Genomic DNA, 15,677 nt, shown 5'->3' on the forward strand with positions numbered 1-15,677 from the left:
ACTGTACCTGTATGATCATTATAGAAATAATTTTGATTCCTAAGTCATAACATTTCTGTTTGGGAAAAATATTTGTTGTGTGGAGCAGAATAGAACCTCCATTATTTATTGATTGATTAGGGTTGGTAGTCACAGAATCAAGTTTATTTATACAAGGTATAGGAGGTGAGGAGTGCTCATAGATCTGAGTTAATAGACAGATTTTCATGCTACTGAGTCTGTATTAAATGTTATCTGCTTTCTTATGCCAACCCAACTCTTCATTGTTGTTAATTTGTGTCAAAACAAAGCTTCTGAAATAAGAACAGGATTATTCAAAATATCATGTTGCTGTGGGTATTATTACAATAAATATTTACTTTCAGTATAAACATTTCCTTCCACTGAAGCAAATGCTGCCTTGTTTGACTGGAGCTACATCAATAAACTGCAGTGCCTCTAATAAAGCCACTCGGTGTCTGGGTTTAACTAATGGCTGATTTTCATGGCTTTGACAGTGAGCTGTGTGCGTTATTTTCTCCTGATATTGTAAAAATAATGAGAGCAAATTAGAACAATCAGTTTACACAGATAGCTCCTGATTGGAGGCGATGGGCAATATGGCAGCAGGTAATCCATCTTCGGGCTCTTGTCACATTAACTTCAGTAGTGTGAAAAGATCAGGTGGGGTAAGCAGGGATCCTGCCCAATCGGAACACTGAAATTAATGAGAAGAGCATTGTTCTGTGATCAACCTTTTAATTAGCAAGATTGGAAACGCAGGGAGTGAAGAAGGCAGCACCACAGCTGCACAATGCCAGGCACAATTCCTGAAAGGGGAAAGAAAAAAAGAAAAATCAGTGGGTTTTATATCATACTTCTCTTGCTGTATATAGGCATCGTGTTTCCATTCTGGAGCTTGTTTACAGACTTTAACAAATACTGCCTACTTTCCAAAGTAATATCATAAATATAGTTGATGTGTTTGTCATCTGTAGGCTGTAATTCTTTCAGGGGTCATTTAGGATTTTGATTACCAGTATACTGTCTTTGGCATTGCATATTGGGTTTTAACTTTTGATTTTTTTTTTTTAAATTACGTAAGCAAAGAATTTACATTTTAAAAGGTCTGCTTTGTCGACCTCCCACCATTCAGCCCCTCCAATATGTAGAGTTTTTCTTGCAAGTAGCATCAGAGTTTTCTGGTCTGGAAAACTTTTGTCACTTTGAGTTGTTTGAAAGAGAAGCAAAGTCCAGACAGGAAGCTATGGCATATTTAAATTGTGTTCCTTTCCTGATTCTGTTTATTAGGAAAATCACTGTCTCCCCTCCCCCCCCCCACCGTGCTGTTGACTTATCAGTGTTGAGGGTGTTGTTTCAATTTATATAATTAAGAATTGAATATCAATAAAGTATGGTATTTATAGGAGGAAGAGAGGGTGAAATCTATGTAGCGACAGACTAAAGGCTGATTCATCCATTTAAAGCTCAGTTATACTAAAATTGAAACCTTGTTAATTATCGCTGTAATATTGGAAAATGTGGTATAAAGCCATGGAAGATATTAATGAGCCAGATTTTCTCTGCCAAATCAATGCCTGTTTTCTAGGCCTATTTTGACAGGCTTTAACTTTGGGGAAGGTATGAGGTTTTTAGTATTTTAATCTTTATGCTTTTAGTTGCTTACAGTGAAAGCAGAAATATAATGTAAGCTATGTAAATGAATCCAGTTATCTTCCAAGCGTATATAAAATAAATTTGTTTTTTTTATATTAACAATTAAGTGACTTAGGCATTTATTTAAAGTACTAATACATATGGGGCACCGGGGTGGCTCAGTCGGTTAAGCATCCAACTCTTGTTTTCAGCTCAGGTCATGATCTCGCAGTTCATGAGTTCAGGCTCCACACTGACAGTGCGGAGCCTGCCTAGGATTCTCTCTTTCCATCTCTCTGTGCCCTTCCCCTGCTTGTGTTCTCTCTCTCTCTCTCTCTCTGTCTGTCTCTCTCTCTCACAAAAGAAATAAATAAACTTTAAAATAAAGTACTAATACATAAAAGCCAGTTATCAGGCACCCTTCTGAGTACAGAATTAACAATAAAGAGCCTGTTGTATGAAATATTGAGTTTAGGTGTAATATCTTTTATCATCATAGTTAATAGGACTTTCTTCATAATTTGTATAACTAATGGAGATTCTAGCCTTGCAACCTTAAGGTATTTAGAGAATGTAAGTCCCTGATATTATAGCCCTATGTAAAACCCATAGAATAAAGGCACTTCACTACCCATCTCCCTAGTCCTCTCCCCACCCCCACCCCCCCAAATCTTTAGTATAGCTTTTGGAATTCTGTCAGAAACCTTATTTTTGTTTTTGTTTTTGTTTTTTGGTTGATAACTTTTCCTGAAAATATTCAGTATTTTAGGATCAGTGACTTAATACAAAATAGTTTCTAGGACTTCCCCTACCCCCAACACACTCTTTAAGAGAATGGTGCTACTGTGCATATTAATATTTTAAAACCCACTTGTTAGAATTTTGCATGATATTTTTCTATATTCCTTAATCTGAAGAAAAATTTTTTACTTACCGCTTTTATGGATTTTTGTGGCTGTTTATTCTCCTTTCTCCTAATTTGGCAGTTTCAGAAGCCTGGGCTCATAAGTTGTCCAAGGATATGTTCTTAGTCATATGGTGTAAATAGATCACTTACAAAGCTTGTGAAACCTGAGCTCTCCTTTTGAACCTTTCAGTACCCATGAGCTCAGGATCCATACATGTAAAATCTTATTCTTGTTTCATGACTCCAGCTTGTAAGGCAAATGAGCTATGAATTTAAATGACTATTCTACTCTATACCAACTTTCTACCAAATAAAATTGGTATTTTTCTCCTTTTTTCCTATGATTCTGGATTTCCATCTGACCTAGTGATCTTGCCAATATTTGTTCTTGTTAGAGTTATTTTCCAGTAAGATTTGCTACTCAAGATCAGTGTTAAAATAGACGAGGGCATATTTTTTTATGTTACTAATTACAGAAATGTCTAACTGGCTGAATGACCAAGAAACTCCTTTTTAGTTTCCTAACAGAGCTAGAATTACCAAGTCACCTTAAATTCTACTAATTCCAAGTCTCATCAGTAGGGTTCACTGTAGAGAAATTTTCATTAGTCTAGTCTTTGGGAGTTCTCATGTGTGGAATCAGCTGAATCTCTGAGGCTATTATGATCCTTTCTAAGTTCTCCATCCACCTGCTTTTTGGTTTTGGGATATGTTCCTATTTAAAGAATTGGAAAATGTCCCATTTTTTCTCATGTACCTTCAGGATGGAAGACGTTTGTCTTTTTTTTTCTTTCAGCTTTATATTTTGCTACCCAAAAGTTTGAGGAGGAGAGAGAGTATGTTAATATTTACTAAGCCCTATGTTTAGGTACTATAGTGCTAGCTGTGTTACCTATTTCAGTCCTTATGTGAACCTGATAAGATGGATATATAACCCCTATTTTATAGATAAGGGACCTGAAACTTACAGAAGTTAAGTCTTTTCCCAAGTTTTCACATCTTCAAGTTTTCAACTCAGATCTTCCTGACTTCAGAGTCATTTCTATTCTAGACCAGGTTTGTTGCCTTTCAAATACTATTTGGAGGCCCTCTGTATCTCTCCTACCATTACAATTGGCCTCACACTACAAACCACCCATAGCTTTTCGCCACTTGATTTCTGTAACACTTTTGACAGCAAATGTTATTTCTTCATCTCCCCTGCCTCCTTTACTGCTTGTAAAATACGTTGTTCTGACTGACCTGAGCCAAGTACGATATTCAGAAGACTTAACTATCTCTATTCTGGGCTACTTAGTCAATAATTCTACTATGTAATTTTAAATGCTTACTCAATAATAATCACTTGCCTTGTAAACAAAGGTCTTTAACGTATCTAAGATGACCTCATGGCTCCATGTTCCATTCATAGTTCCACACGTTAAATGAGTGGGACAGTATGAGTCCAATATAGCCGGTTCAGTGTGGTCACTCACACCTTATTTGTTTTAGAAGTTGTTTTGAGGGGCGCTGGGGTGGCTCAGTCACATAAGTGTTCGACTTAGGCTCAGGTCATGATCTCTCAGTTCATGAGTTTGAGCCCTGCAGTGGACTCTGTGCTGACAGCTCAGAGCCTGGAGCCTGCTTCGGATTCCGTGTCTCCCTCTCTCCCTGCCCCTCCCCCGCTCACGCGTGCTTGTGTGTGTCCATGCGCCCGCTCTCTCTCTCTCTCAAAAATAAATGAACATTAAAAAAAAGAAGTTGTTTTGGAATACAGATCTCATCCTACTTTCTGTGTCAGGATTTACATTGTAAGTATGTATCGGCAGTCCTTTTATACCAAAAATTTATTTTTCCTGATTCAGCTTGGTAATTAATTTTGGCAGTTAAAAAAAAATGTCCCTTAAGGCAAGGCTTCAAAACTCTGGCTCTGATTACATTTCAGTAAATATTTTTATATGGTTTACGTGCTTCTGGATAATTTGGTGATTGCAAAAACATGGTGAGGATATCAGAATTAATAGCTGGACATTAAAGTCCTGTTTCAGAGAGGAGAGAGGAAACTTGGGAGAGGAGTGATTTATTAAAAAGGAACAGGTTTATTGAAAGCAAATGAAAACAAAAAGCAAACAGGGGCACCTGGCTGGCTCAGTTGGTTAAACGTCCAACTCTTGATTTCTGCTCAGGCCATGATCTCACTATTCATGACATCAAGCCCCACATCAGGCTCTGTGCTGACAGCACGGAGCCTGTTTGGGATTCTCTGTCTCCCTCTCTTTCTGCCTCTCCCCTGCTTGCATGTACACGCTCTTTCTCAAAATAAATGTTAAAAAAAAAAAAAAAACGAAAAAGCAAGCAAACATGGCTATTAGCATGTGCACACAAATAAAATCTCCCTGCGTATTCTCTAATAGAAAGAAGTGTTTTGATAGTTACGGTTGACATAAATTTCATGCTCAGACTTACAAAAATATATAAGTACTTGTGCACATGGAGCACAGAGACCATGACAAACAGGAATGTTGAAATATTTCTGGAAGAATAAACTAAATGTAATTACATTTTATATGACAGACATCACATCTTTATACACATGTATAAGATGTGTATACTTTATACACATTTTCTTGGAATATCTAATAGCATAAGAAATTTAATTGTAAAGATTTTTTTTTTTAACCTAAGAGCCAACCAAAAGGGAAATATACAGAGAAAACCAGGTTTAAAAAGAGATGGTTCCTACAGTGTTAACTATGGAGTGTGTAGCGTGACTCTGTAATGGAATATCATGGCAGGGGGTATAATACTGTAAATAAGATGAATATGCCACTTGTGGATTAATGGGCAACCTAAAGAGTGGCTTTATTTACATCTATGTGTGAGGTTCTTTTACAGTTTGTGTATTTTCTGTTATTCTTGTGATTGGAACACTTACAACCTGATAGTTTAATTAGGGAACTTAAAAAAAAAAAAACGTTTCCTTGAATCTTGCTTTACGTATTTTTTGTCACATTCATGTATTGTCATTTTAGACTTTAAAATCGATAGGTTGGAAGAGTTTCTTTTAACTTTTTCTCTGGGCAATATTTAAGGAAAAGAAGTGGGTTCTGAAATTAAGTCCAGGAAATACAGCTATCTTTTAGATATCAGTTATGAACATTAAGGAGTAGGTGTAGGCACTACATGTATCTAAATCCAGTAGATTTCATGTGCAGTTTTGTGAATAGAGGATGCTTTTGAAAGGTTTGGCTACTGAGTAATGTAAACTTGAGTAGTCTAGACTAGAACACTAATAGCCATTGTCTCAACATTTTAACGTGAGAACATGCAATAAGGGTAAATTCTAAGAGCTTTTTTTTTTTTAATATTTATTTATTTATTTTTGAGAGAGAGAGAGAGAGAGCAACAGAGTGTGAGCAGGGGAGGCACAGCGAGAGGGAGACACACAATTTGAAGTAGGCTCCAGGCTCTGAGCTGTTGGCACAGAGCCTGACGCTGGGCTTGAACTCACAAACCATGAGATCATGACCTGAGCTGAAGTCAGACGCTTAACCGACTAAGCCACCCACGTGCCCCTAAGTGAGAGCTTTTTTAAACTAATGTTTTAGTCAACTCTTTAGGTTGTTGATTGCCAAGTAATACTATTATTTAGTGCTCTTGAAACTTCAAAAGTTTGAGCCTTAGATTTTTACTCCGTGCTTTCCCTCAATTGAAAATGTGTAATACAGGTTATTTTTGTAAGGCAGAAGTAAATTGCCTTCATTGTAGAGTTTGAATGGAACTAATTTTCACTTGGCAAAAGGTAGATTCTCAAATTATATTTGTTGAGTCTAATTGACTTCTAAACAAAATAAATTGTGAAATACGTTCTTTAAAATATTAAGATTGTTGGGGCGCCTGGGTGGCTCAGTTGGTTAAGTGTCCGACTTCCCCTCAAGTCATGATCTCGCGGTTTGTGGGTTCGAACCCTGTGTCGGGCTCTGTGCTGACAGCTCAGAGTCTGGAGCCTGGAGCTTGCTTTGGACTCTGTGTTTCCCTCTCTCTCTGCCTCTCCCCCACTTAAGCTGTCTACCCTTTTGCTCAAAAATAAATAAATATTAAAAAAATTTTTAATAAAAAATAAAATATTAATATTGTTATCATATTTGATAGCCTTTTGCACCATTACTTTCATTGAATGTTTACAGTGGCTCAGACACTGTGTTACGGGTATTACACTCTCACTTAAATCCTCACAACAGTCTCATTAAGCACACAACCCCATTTTACATACAAATACATTACTACTCAGATCAAGCACCTTGCCCAAGTTATGTTGCAGAACTGGAATTTGAACCCAGACTGGCCCCATAGTCATGCACTTTCAATTACTGTCGTTTGTGAATTTTAGTACATCAAAATAAGGATGGATGGTGAGTTTTAGTACATGGAAGTAAGGGTGCAGTGGGGAGGTTACCTAAAAAGTTCTCTATGGTGCCTATTAGATGTTAAGAATTTACTATCAAGTAGCCAGGATTTGGAAAACACAGAAGTATGCAAATTGGTTGTATAAAATTATGATACAGTAATACATTTTAGGCTTGTAATCTTCACTTGCACTTACAGTATTTTCCTTTTCAGCATTCCATGTGAGATGCTAAAAATTAAAAATACCTCAATTAGCAACCACAAAAAAGTAAAACTGTTAATTGAACCTTGTAATGTCCTCTTGCTGTCTGTTAGGCTTTTCTTTGCAGACTTTGATTATGTGTAATAAAACTGTTGCTTAATTAATGCCAGGGTTCTGAAGCATTTGGATGCCACAGAAGAGGGTGAAGAGGAGAAACCAAGAGGCAGCATCAAATAGCTTTTCTGTCATGTTCATTTAGATCTGCCATTCTTGTCCTAGTTCATGATATATGGCTCCCAACAGATAGGGGGAGAATTGAATGAGAAGCAGTAGTGAATCCTGTTTTCAGAAAAACACAAGTCATGACTGAGGCTCTCAGTAGGTTAATGAATAACTGTTTTCAGACAATATTTCACCCCTAGTTGGAGCTGCCCTTGGAATGAATGTGGCCGTGTTGATGTGACCAGCAGACACAATGCAAAACCAAACTAGTTGGTGACATGGCACCATGGCTTTGCGGTCTGTGCAAGAAAGATCCACAACTGATGTCCATAGCGGGATGTCACTGGGAGAAAGGTGCTTGTATGTAACCAGAGCATGAGAGAGGATATCCTACTGACTTCTATTAATTTTTATTTAGAATGCTAAAAAACAAAATGGTAAAAATTCCCCTTGGAAATTGCTTAAGTCTCCCTTAATTATGGACATACTTCTTGAGGGATCCATATGCTTAAAAAAGAAAAAAAAGTTGATAAGGAAATGTTTGTTTCATATCATAATTAAAAAATTTTTTTGTTAATTTTAGAATACAGAGTAACAAAGAACACAACAGTCTTCACTAAAATGAGTTTACTTTTGACGTGACTCTTTACGTTCTCTTCCTTTTTGTTCTTTCATTCTCCCTTCTTGATTCAATAAACTTATGTATTAGCTGGTTTTGTATTTATATTTTAACAAGTGTTGAATTCTATTTTAAAGACTGTTGAAAAGCACTGTTGCTTTCAGGGTGGGGAAGATTTGAAATCCAATAATGAAAAATGAAGTCTCTTTCATTTCTGGCTGCATTCCTAGATGGTTGTATGTATCATAATCATTGAACTTTTAGAGCCTGCTCAAATTCTGTTTGGACTGCATAGGGTTACAACATACCTAAATTATACTTTCCGGCAATATTTAAACACGAAGTAGACATTGTTAAGTGGAAGCATTGATATCATAATTTCTAGTGGTTAAGGTGTCTGTCAGTAAAGAAGGAAGCTTACTAGCATGGGAAAAGAGTACAAGCTTCAATAGGAATGGGTCTCTATTGTCCAGGGGGTTATTCAATGCTAATAAATACTTGCTTTAGCATAGATGGAGCTAGGTTAAGTGTTTACAGCCAAACCTTTCTCTTCTCCATTGAAGAGCAAGGTTCTCCTAACACTGACCTACTTTGCTAATATGGTACTATAGATAAAACAGTTATGCAGCCATGAAGAGAAAAATAGATGAAGACCAGAAGAATTTTTTAGTAGGAAGTGCTTGGTAGCATGTTTCTTTGTTGGTAAGACATAATGTTTCCACAAATCATGAATAAATATTCTGAATTCCCTAATATTATAGCAGTTATAACCATTTTTAAGCCTCCTTTCTAAGTAGATATTTCTCTCCTGGCTTTCTGTATTGTGAACTTTACAAAACTGGCTTCGGCAGCCTATTAATTATTCATATCATAGCAACAATTAAAGCAAATTAAAAATAAAAATCACCATATTGCATTTAACCATGGGCAGCGCCAAACTGTGTCAGCTCTGGAAGGGCCTGTGGTGTTTCCTTAGTTAAAAGTGCTAGAGGGAGCTCTAACCTTGTTCAGAGTAGTGGCATATGGGAACAATTGTCTGTATGTGGCCATGGGGTCGCAAGTAAAGATGGGAGGCTAAGGATGTTATGTGGCAAAAATTTAAATCTTTATTAGAACTCCCTGTTTCCTTTAGTTTCCTGTATATCAGAAAATATGGGTGAGGACTGTCTAAGTATAATCAAACAGGACTTTAGTCACCCTCATTCCTCTTTCTATAAATCTAATCATCTCCTTCTAATACAGTTTTCAGGAGACCCTGAATTTGGCTCAGTGAATTTTCACAAAGTGAAAACACACCTGAATACTCACCACTGAATTTTTTTTCGTTTTCTGTTTTGTTTTGTTTTGTTGAAAAAGAACGGAAAGAAAAAGAACATTATCAGAAACCCATTCCTGTCCTCTTTGTCACTCCCCTCCCAAGGGTAACATTATCCTTACCTCTAACATCAGTCATTAGTTTTGCCTGTTTTTCTTCATATAAATGAAATCACGTGATACATACTCTTTACTGTCTGACTTACTTCACTCAACATAATGTTTTTGAGAGTCACATTGCATATAGTTGTAAATTTTTAAATTTTCATTGATGTGTAGTATTTCATTATACCAATCTATCCATTTTGCTGTAGATGAACATTTGGGTGCTTTCAGATTTTGATAACTACAGAAAAATTGTATATATCTGTCGGTAAGTACATACAATGAATACATGTATCCTACTGGGTATGTATCTAGGAAGGGAATTGGGATTTCCAAACTGGTAGTACCAATTTATACTCCTGCCAGTGTGTGAGTGAAAGTTCCATTGTTACCCAAAACTTGATTTTTTGGCTTTTTCATTGAGCATTCTGATGGTGTGGAGGAGAATCACATTACATTGTTGTGGGTTTTTTTGTGATTCCATTTCTAAGTGTACAGTCCAGTAGTGTTAAATATATGCACACTGTCACGTTGTGTTTTTTAATTTAAGTTTCCCTTAAAAGTTAAAATTGACTATGTTTTTATACATTGACCGTTTCGATGTGATATGCCTGTTCAGGTCCTTTTGCCCAGTTTTCTATGTGTTTTTATGTATGTTTCTTAATGATTTATAAGGGTTCTATGTAAATTCTGGATACAAAGTCCTTTGTTTGATATGATATATGTGTTGCAGATATTTTCTCCTATTCTGTGCCTTGCTTTTGCACTTTTTGTTAATGATGTCTCCTGAGGAACCCAGGTTCTTAATTTTAGTATAGTCCGATATATCAATCTTTGCCACATAGAGTTAGTATTTTACATTCTACTTAAATCTGTGCCTACCCCAGTGTCATGAAGATATTCTGTTTTCTTCTAAAATTTGAATGGTTTGACCTTTTACATTTGGAGTACAGTCCACTTGATTTTTTGTGTGTTTTGGTATTAGGTACAGGTAAAGAGTTGTTGTTGTTTTTTGTTGTTAGGTGATAATCAGTTGACCCAGCACTATTTTTTTTTTTTTGATGTTTATTTATTTTTGAGAGAGAGAACACCAGCGGGGAAGGAGCAGTGAGAGAGGGGGACAGAGGATCTGAAGCGGGCACTGTGCTGAGAGATCCCAGTAGGTTTTTCATATCTATTTGTAGACTCTTCATGTAGTCCTACTATTTTGAATTGGCCCTAAATAAGACAAGTTGGTGTATTAAACTGATAGAATTTTTTGCCAACACATGAAGGGATTTTTAGTAGAGAGATACATTCATTTATTGACATTTTTCTAGAAAACATTATCTTAGATACTGGGAACTATGGACAGAGAGGTAGATGGAGGAAATGAGAGTAAACGTGAAAGAAATGAGTTAATAAACTTCAATATGACATTATTAGGTCTTCCGACTTAGTGTCAGCCCTGAGAAAGTTTATCACTTTTAAAGGGTTAATTTCCCTTTTTTTTTTTTTAATGTTTGTTTATTTTTGAGAGAGAGAGAGAGAGAGAGAGAGAGAGAGAATGAGCAGGGGGGTGGGGGGGCAGAGAGAAAGGGAGACACAGAATCTGAAGCAGGCTCCAGGCTCTGAGCTGTCAGCACAGAGCCCAAGGCGGAGCTCAAACTCACGAACTGTGAGATCATGACCTGAGCTGAAGTTGGCTGCTTAACTGACTAAGTCACCCAGATGCCCCTAAAGTGTTAATTTCTTAATTATGGAATATTTTAGCCTGTAGAAGAGTGAGAGAATAATAATGTTACCTGTGTACCTGTCACTCAAAATGGTAACATTTCTTTGCATTAAAAATTCAGTATTTTTAGAGGTGCCTGGGTGGCTTAGTCAGTTAAATATCCAACTCTTGTTTTCGGCTCAGGTCATGATCTTAGGGTCTGTGGGTTCAAGCCCCATGTCGAGCTCGTCGACAGTGCAGGGCCTGCTTGGGATGCTGTCTCTCCTTCTCTCTCTCCCTTTCTCTCAAGTAAATGTAAAAAAGAAAGAAAATTCAATCTTTTTAAAATAAATTAATAAATAAAATAAAAAATGTGTTAATTTTAGAAAAGGTTGACTTGTTCTTAAGATTCTGGAATATATTGCTTATCCAAATAATATTATGAAAAATATTTTTTTTCTCTTTTTAAATGTTTATTTAGAGAGAGAGAGAACGTGCACACACGTGCAAGTGGGGGAGGGGCAGAGATGGGGGGGGTTGGAGAAAATCCCAAATAGACTCCACACTCAGCATGGAGCTCAGCATGGAGCCTGTCACGGGACTTGATCTCACAACTGAGAAAGAGATCACTACCTGAGCCAATATCAGTAGTCGGAGGTTTAATCAACTGAGCCACCCTGGCACCCCAAAAATATTTCTCTTTTCACTTGAGGGACATACTTAAATTCTAATATGTTAATTTTTTAGTAAGAAAATATGAAGGACGAATCTTTATTTTTAAATGTATTTACTCAGCTCTATTTTAATTTACCATGGAACTGAGTCATATGGACTCAAAATACAAAAGCCAGACTGAGCCTCAGATTATTCTGTCCACCTACTCATTTTACAGATATGGTCCAATGACAGTAGAAACTTGCCCACGATCACATAGGTAATTAGTGATAGGGCTGGGTCATCATGCTTTGCTGTGGGGCAGTTTATATGTCTGTCAACTACAAGAAAACTTTTCATAATGTTTTATTTCCAGGGTATCAGAGTTGGGTATGTATTCCGTAAACAGAAAATAAAAATAATGTAAATTTCAGAACATTTGATACACAGAAAAATTTCATGAGAAAAAGTTGGCACCCTTGAGTTTCATTTTTATAGTGTTCTAGGTGAGTTTACATCACAGTCAGGTGAAGTTAAAAGGTAGGGTAGTGGGGCACCTGCTTGGCTCATTTCGGTTGAGCGTCTGTCCGACTTTGGCTCAGGTCATGATCTCGTGGTTCATGAGTTCAAGCCCCACATTGAGCTCGCCGCTGTTAGCACAGAGCCTGCTTCAGACCCTCTGTTCTCCCCTCTCTTTTCCCCTCCCCCTGCTCACGCTCTCTCTCTCTTGCTCTCTTTCAAAGATGAATAAACAATTTTTCTTTAAAAAGCTTCAAAAAAAAGGTGGGGTAGTAAACCGGGAAATAACTTTATAGACACCATTTCATACTTTAAGAAAAGCCAAGTTCTGCAGAGAAAGAATATGATTTCTTTCTAAATCAACTGCATAAACATTGTGGAAGTAACTGTCTTCTTGGTTTTCATTTCTTCCTGATTTTGTTTTCATCTGCCACCTCTGTCCCCAACAAATACACACTCAAAATCCCTGGTGGAAGTTTGTCCTATTCGGGGGGGGGGGGGGGGAGGGTAGTTTTTGTGATCCTCAAAATTAAATCTTTCCTCAGAAATACCAAAATCTACAGTCTCTGTCTGGCCCATGAAATCCCATAAAAATAGTGCCCCTGTGAGGGAAGTATAAATAAACTTCAAACAGAATCAAATGGTAATAGTTTTTCTGCCAGTTTTTGAGAGGGAGGAGAGTGAGTGCTGATAACAGAATTTCATTCTGGTTTCAGCTCTAGCTCTGCCTTTGCTAATCACTAACACAAAGTATAAAGCGGGGTGCCTGGGTGGTTCAGTTGGTTGAGCGTCTGACTTCGGCTCAGGTCATGATCTCACAGTTCGTGGGTTCGAGCCCCGCGTCAGGCTCTGTGCTGACAGCTCAGAGCCTGGATCTTGCTTAGGATTCTGTGTCTCCCTCTCTCCCTGCCCCTCCCCTACTTGCTTGCTCTCTCTCTCTCTCAAAAATGAATAAACGTTAAACAAAAAAAACTTTTTTTAAGTCTGAAGGAGGCAAAATGTACTCTGTACACAGGATGTTAGCTCTTTGATAGAAACAAGGTGGATTTTAGAAATTGGAGTAATGCATTGAGAGTCTTGTTACCATGCTAATAATTTCCTTATTGTTCTTTCCTCACTAAATTGGAGTGTTACAGGAATGTTTTGGCAGTTGCTCTGAAAGATTGAAAATGAAATAAAAAATCAGTGCACATGCCTTTTTTCCATATTGTAAAACATATTTAGAAGTCTTCCTTTTGCTCTTTTCTTTCTCTCCAACTGTTAAATTTAATGGAAACATCAACCTAGTGTCACTCATAATTCCTTTTGGAACTTAAGTTTGACTATGATTTTTAGATTTTTACATAGTATTACATGAAAACTTCGAAGCAAATCTTAGAAAACAATGGATTAAAGATTGCCAAGTTAGAGTACTTACGGACAAAGCATCAATGTAGTGATAGTAGCATCCTTGTTTAGTGAGAGAAGGGGACTCCATATATGCTTTACTGCTATAATCCCAAAAAGCAATATCTGCTCTTGCTAGAAGTTTGGATTAAAAATTCAGTTTACCAAATATTTTTGAGCTGCTGTTACATAGATATAAAGTGCTTATGTCATCATCTCTATCCTTCAGAGTTTAAAATCTAGTGTGAAAGTGAAGATTTCTAGACATAAAATTATTATAAAAGCAAAGAAGCTTGTATTTAATAAGGCATTAAGCTAATTACAATCAGCCACTAAGTTTATTACAGTTCTCTCTAGTTAAAAGCATGATTACAGCTAATACCTTTACTATGTGCCAGGTACTCTTCTAAATGTCTTTACATTGTATTATTTTATTTTTAATCCTAACATTAACCTTACCTCTAGGTGATTACTGTAAGAATCACCCTTTTATAGATGATGAAATTGAGGCACAGATAGGTTAAGTAATTTATCCAAGATCACACATTGAGTAAATGGTAGAGCTAGGATAGAATCAGTGCCAAATTATGGGATCATTTTTTGTGCTATTCCATTACAGAAACATAAATTCCTTCACAATGACATTTGAACTAGCTTCAGTGTGGCACTTGTGGTCATGGTGCTTATGAAAACCACTTTTGAAAGCTGTAGAAAATGTATTTATCCATCTGTACAAAGCAGTCCTGATCTTTAACATTTAGTCTTAGTCATTGACCTGGAGTTTTATTGTCATTAAAAAGTGGAAGGGCCAAAGTTTCATTTTAGAAAAAACTGTTCACTTTACATAACAACTGCATTTTGAAATTTAGTCTGAGCTTATGTGAATCTGAACAAGTTATTTTGATCACCTCTGCTAAAAAAACAGATGCTACATCCAAACTAAGGTTCTCCTGGATAAATTAAGAAAACAATTACCCAAGTATTCCAGAGAGAAATGTCTTTAGTCCCTTGATGCTCCAAGGGTTATTAAAGTTTTACCTGCAGATAACCAAGACTTCCAGAAGTTACAAGTCATTTACTTCATTCACTGCAGCTAAGAGAGGCCTGTGCTGCCGCCTCATAGGATTATTTCTTGCTGCATTTAACATGCATTAACAAGCATTTGGAAAGAGTTGAATTTCTTCTGGAAAGTTGAGTTGGCTTCTTAAGATCCTATTCCAAAAAACGTTGTATTTTCCTAATCCAGGTTTTAGATATACTTTCTCAAAAGCGTTCTTCAGGAGCAAGTTTTACCAAATCATGGAGACCTTTTTATTGGACACAAAAATGTAAGGATTAGAGCACAAAGAGGAGGGGGGGTAGTTCCTTTCTTTCTTTATTTAAAACTGACTGTATTTCTCCCATGTACTTTTAATTGTGCTTTAAGTGGGTGTCTGTTTTCCTTTGGCAGCCAATGCCCCCGTCCTTCCCTGTTATTTATGGTAGAACGTAAACTTTCTGCTGCTAAAATAAAGGGAGGATGTGAGGGGGAAGTTGGGGAGAAGACTCTTAGTTTAAACTTTCTCCATCACAGAAATTTTATTTTGGCAATATTAGCATTATTTAACATCCCGATGAGCAACCTCTATCTGAGGAAGTTTACAGAAAGAGCAACCAGATTCCAGACAATTAAACTTTATTACTCTGCCTGAAACATTAAGTAGTGGTTTCAGAAAATGGTTTTTCATCTCCTCTCCTTCTTGATGTTTATTGTTTATTGTGTGGGAGAGGACCTGTTTGTCCAACGAGCATATTGAAGGTGAGCTTGGTAATGCTGGGTCCCTATTGCATTTGTTCTTGTCCCCCTCATCTCTCTCCACCTCACCCCTACTCTACTTACCCCCCCCCCACCCCCAATCTCTTCTGTGCCTTATCTTTCTCTCCCTTCCCATCTCCCCCTACCCCTGCTTATCTCTCCTCACTCTTTTCAGGTCTCTCACCTACCCCCTCTCAAGTGCCCCCTGTCTCTCCCCTGCCCGCAGACACTTTGGTCATT

General features: G+C 37.1%; 1 protein-coding gene and 1 long non-coding RNA gene across 7 annotated transcripts in view; one reads left to right on the forward strand and one right to left on the reverse strand.

The window, feature by feature from the left end:
• The window catches only part of BTRC (beta-transducin repeat containing E3 ubiquitin protein ligase), a 181,205-nt gene that overhangs the window by 120,465 nt on the left and 45,063 nt on the right, over positions 1-15,677 (forward strand). The gene's annotated exons all lie outside the window — the stretch shown is intronic.
• LOC122493159 lies at positions 725-3,509 on the reverse strand. Its single transcript, XR_006299836.1, has 2 exons — positions 2,570-3,509; positions 725-809 (listed from the first exon to the last, which is right to left on the reverse strand). It is a non-coding gene; the product is annotated as an uncharacterized LOC122493159 (long non-coding RNA).

Source organism: Prionailurus bengalensis, chromosome D2 (assembly GCF_016509475.1).
Source record: "Prionailurus bengalensis isolate Pbe53 chromosome D2, Fcat_Pben_1.1_paternal_pri, whole genome shotgun sequence".
NCBI lineage: Eukaryota > Metazoa > Chordata > Mammalia > Carnivora > Felidae > Prionailurus > Prionailurus bengalensis.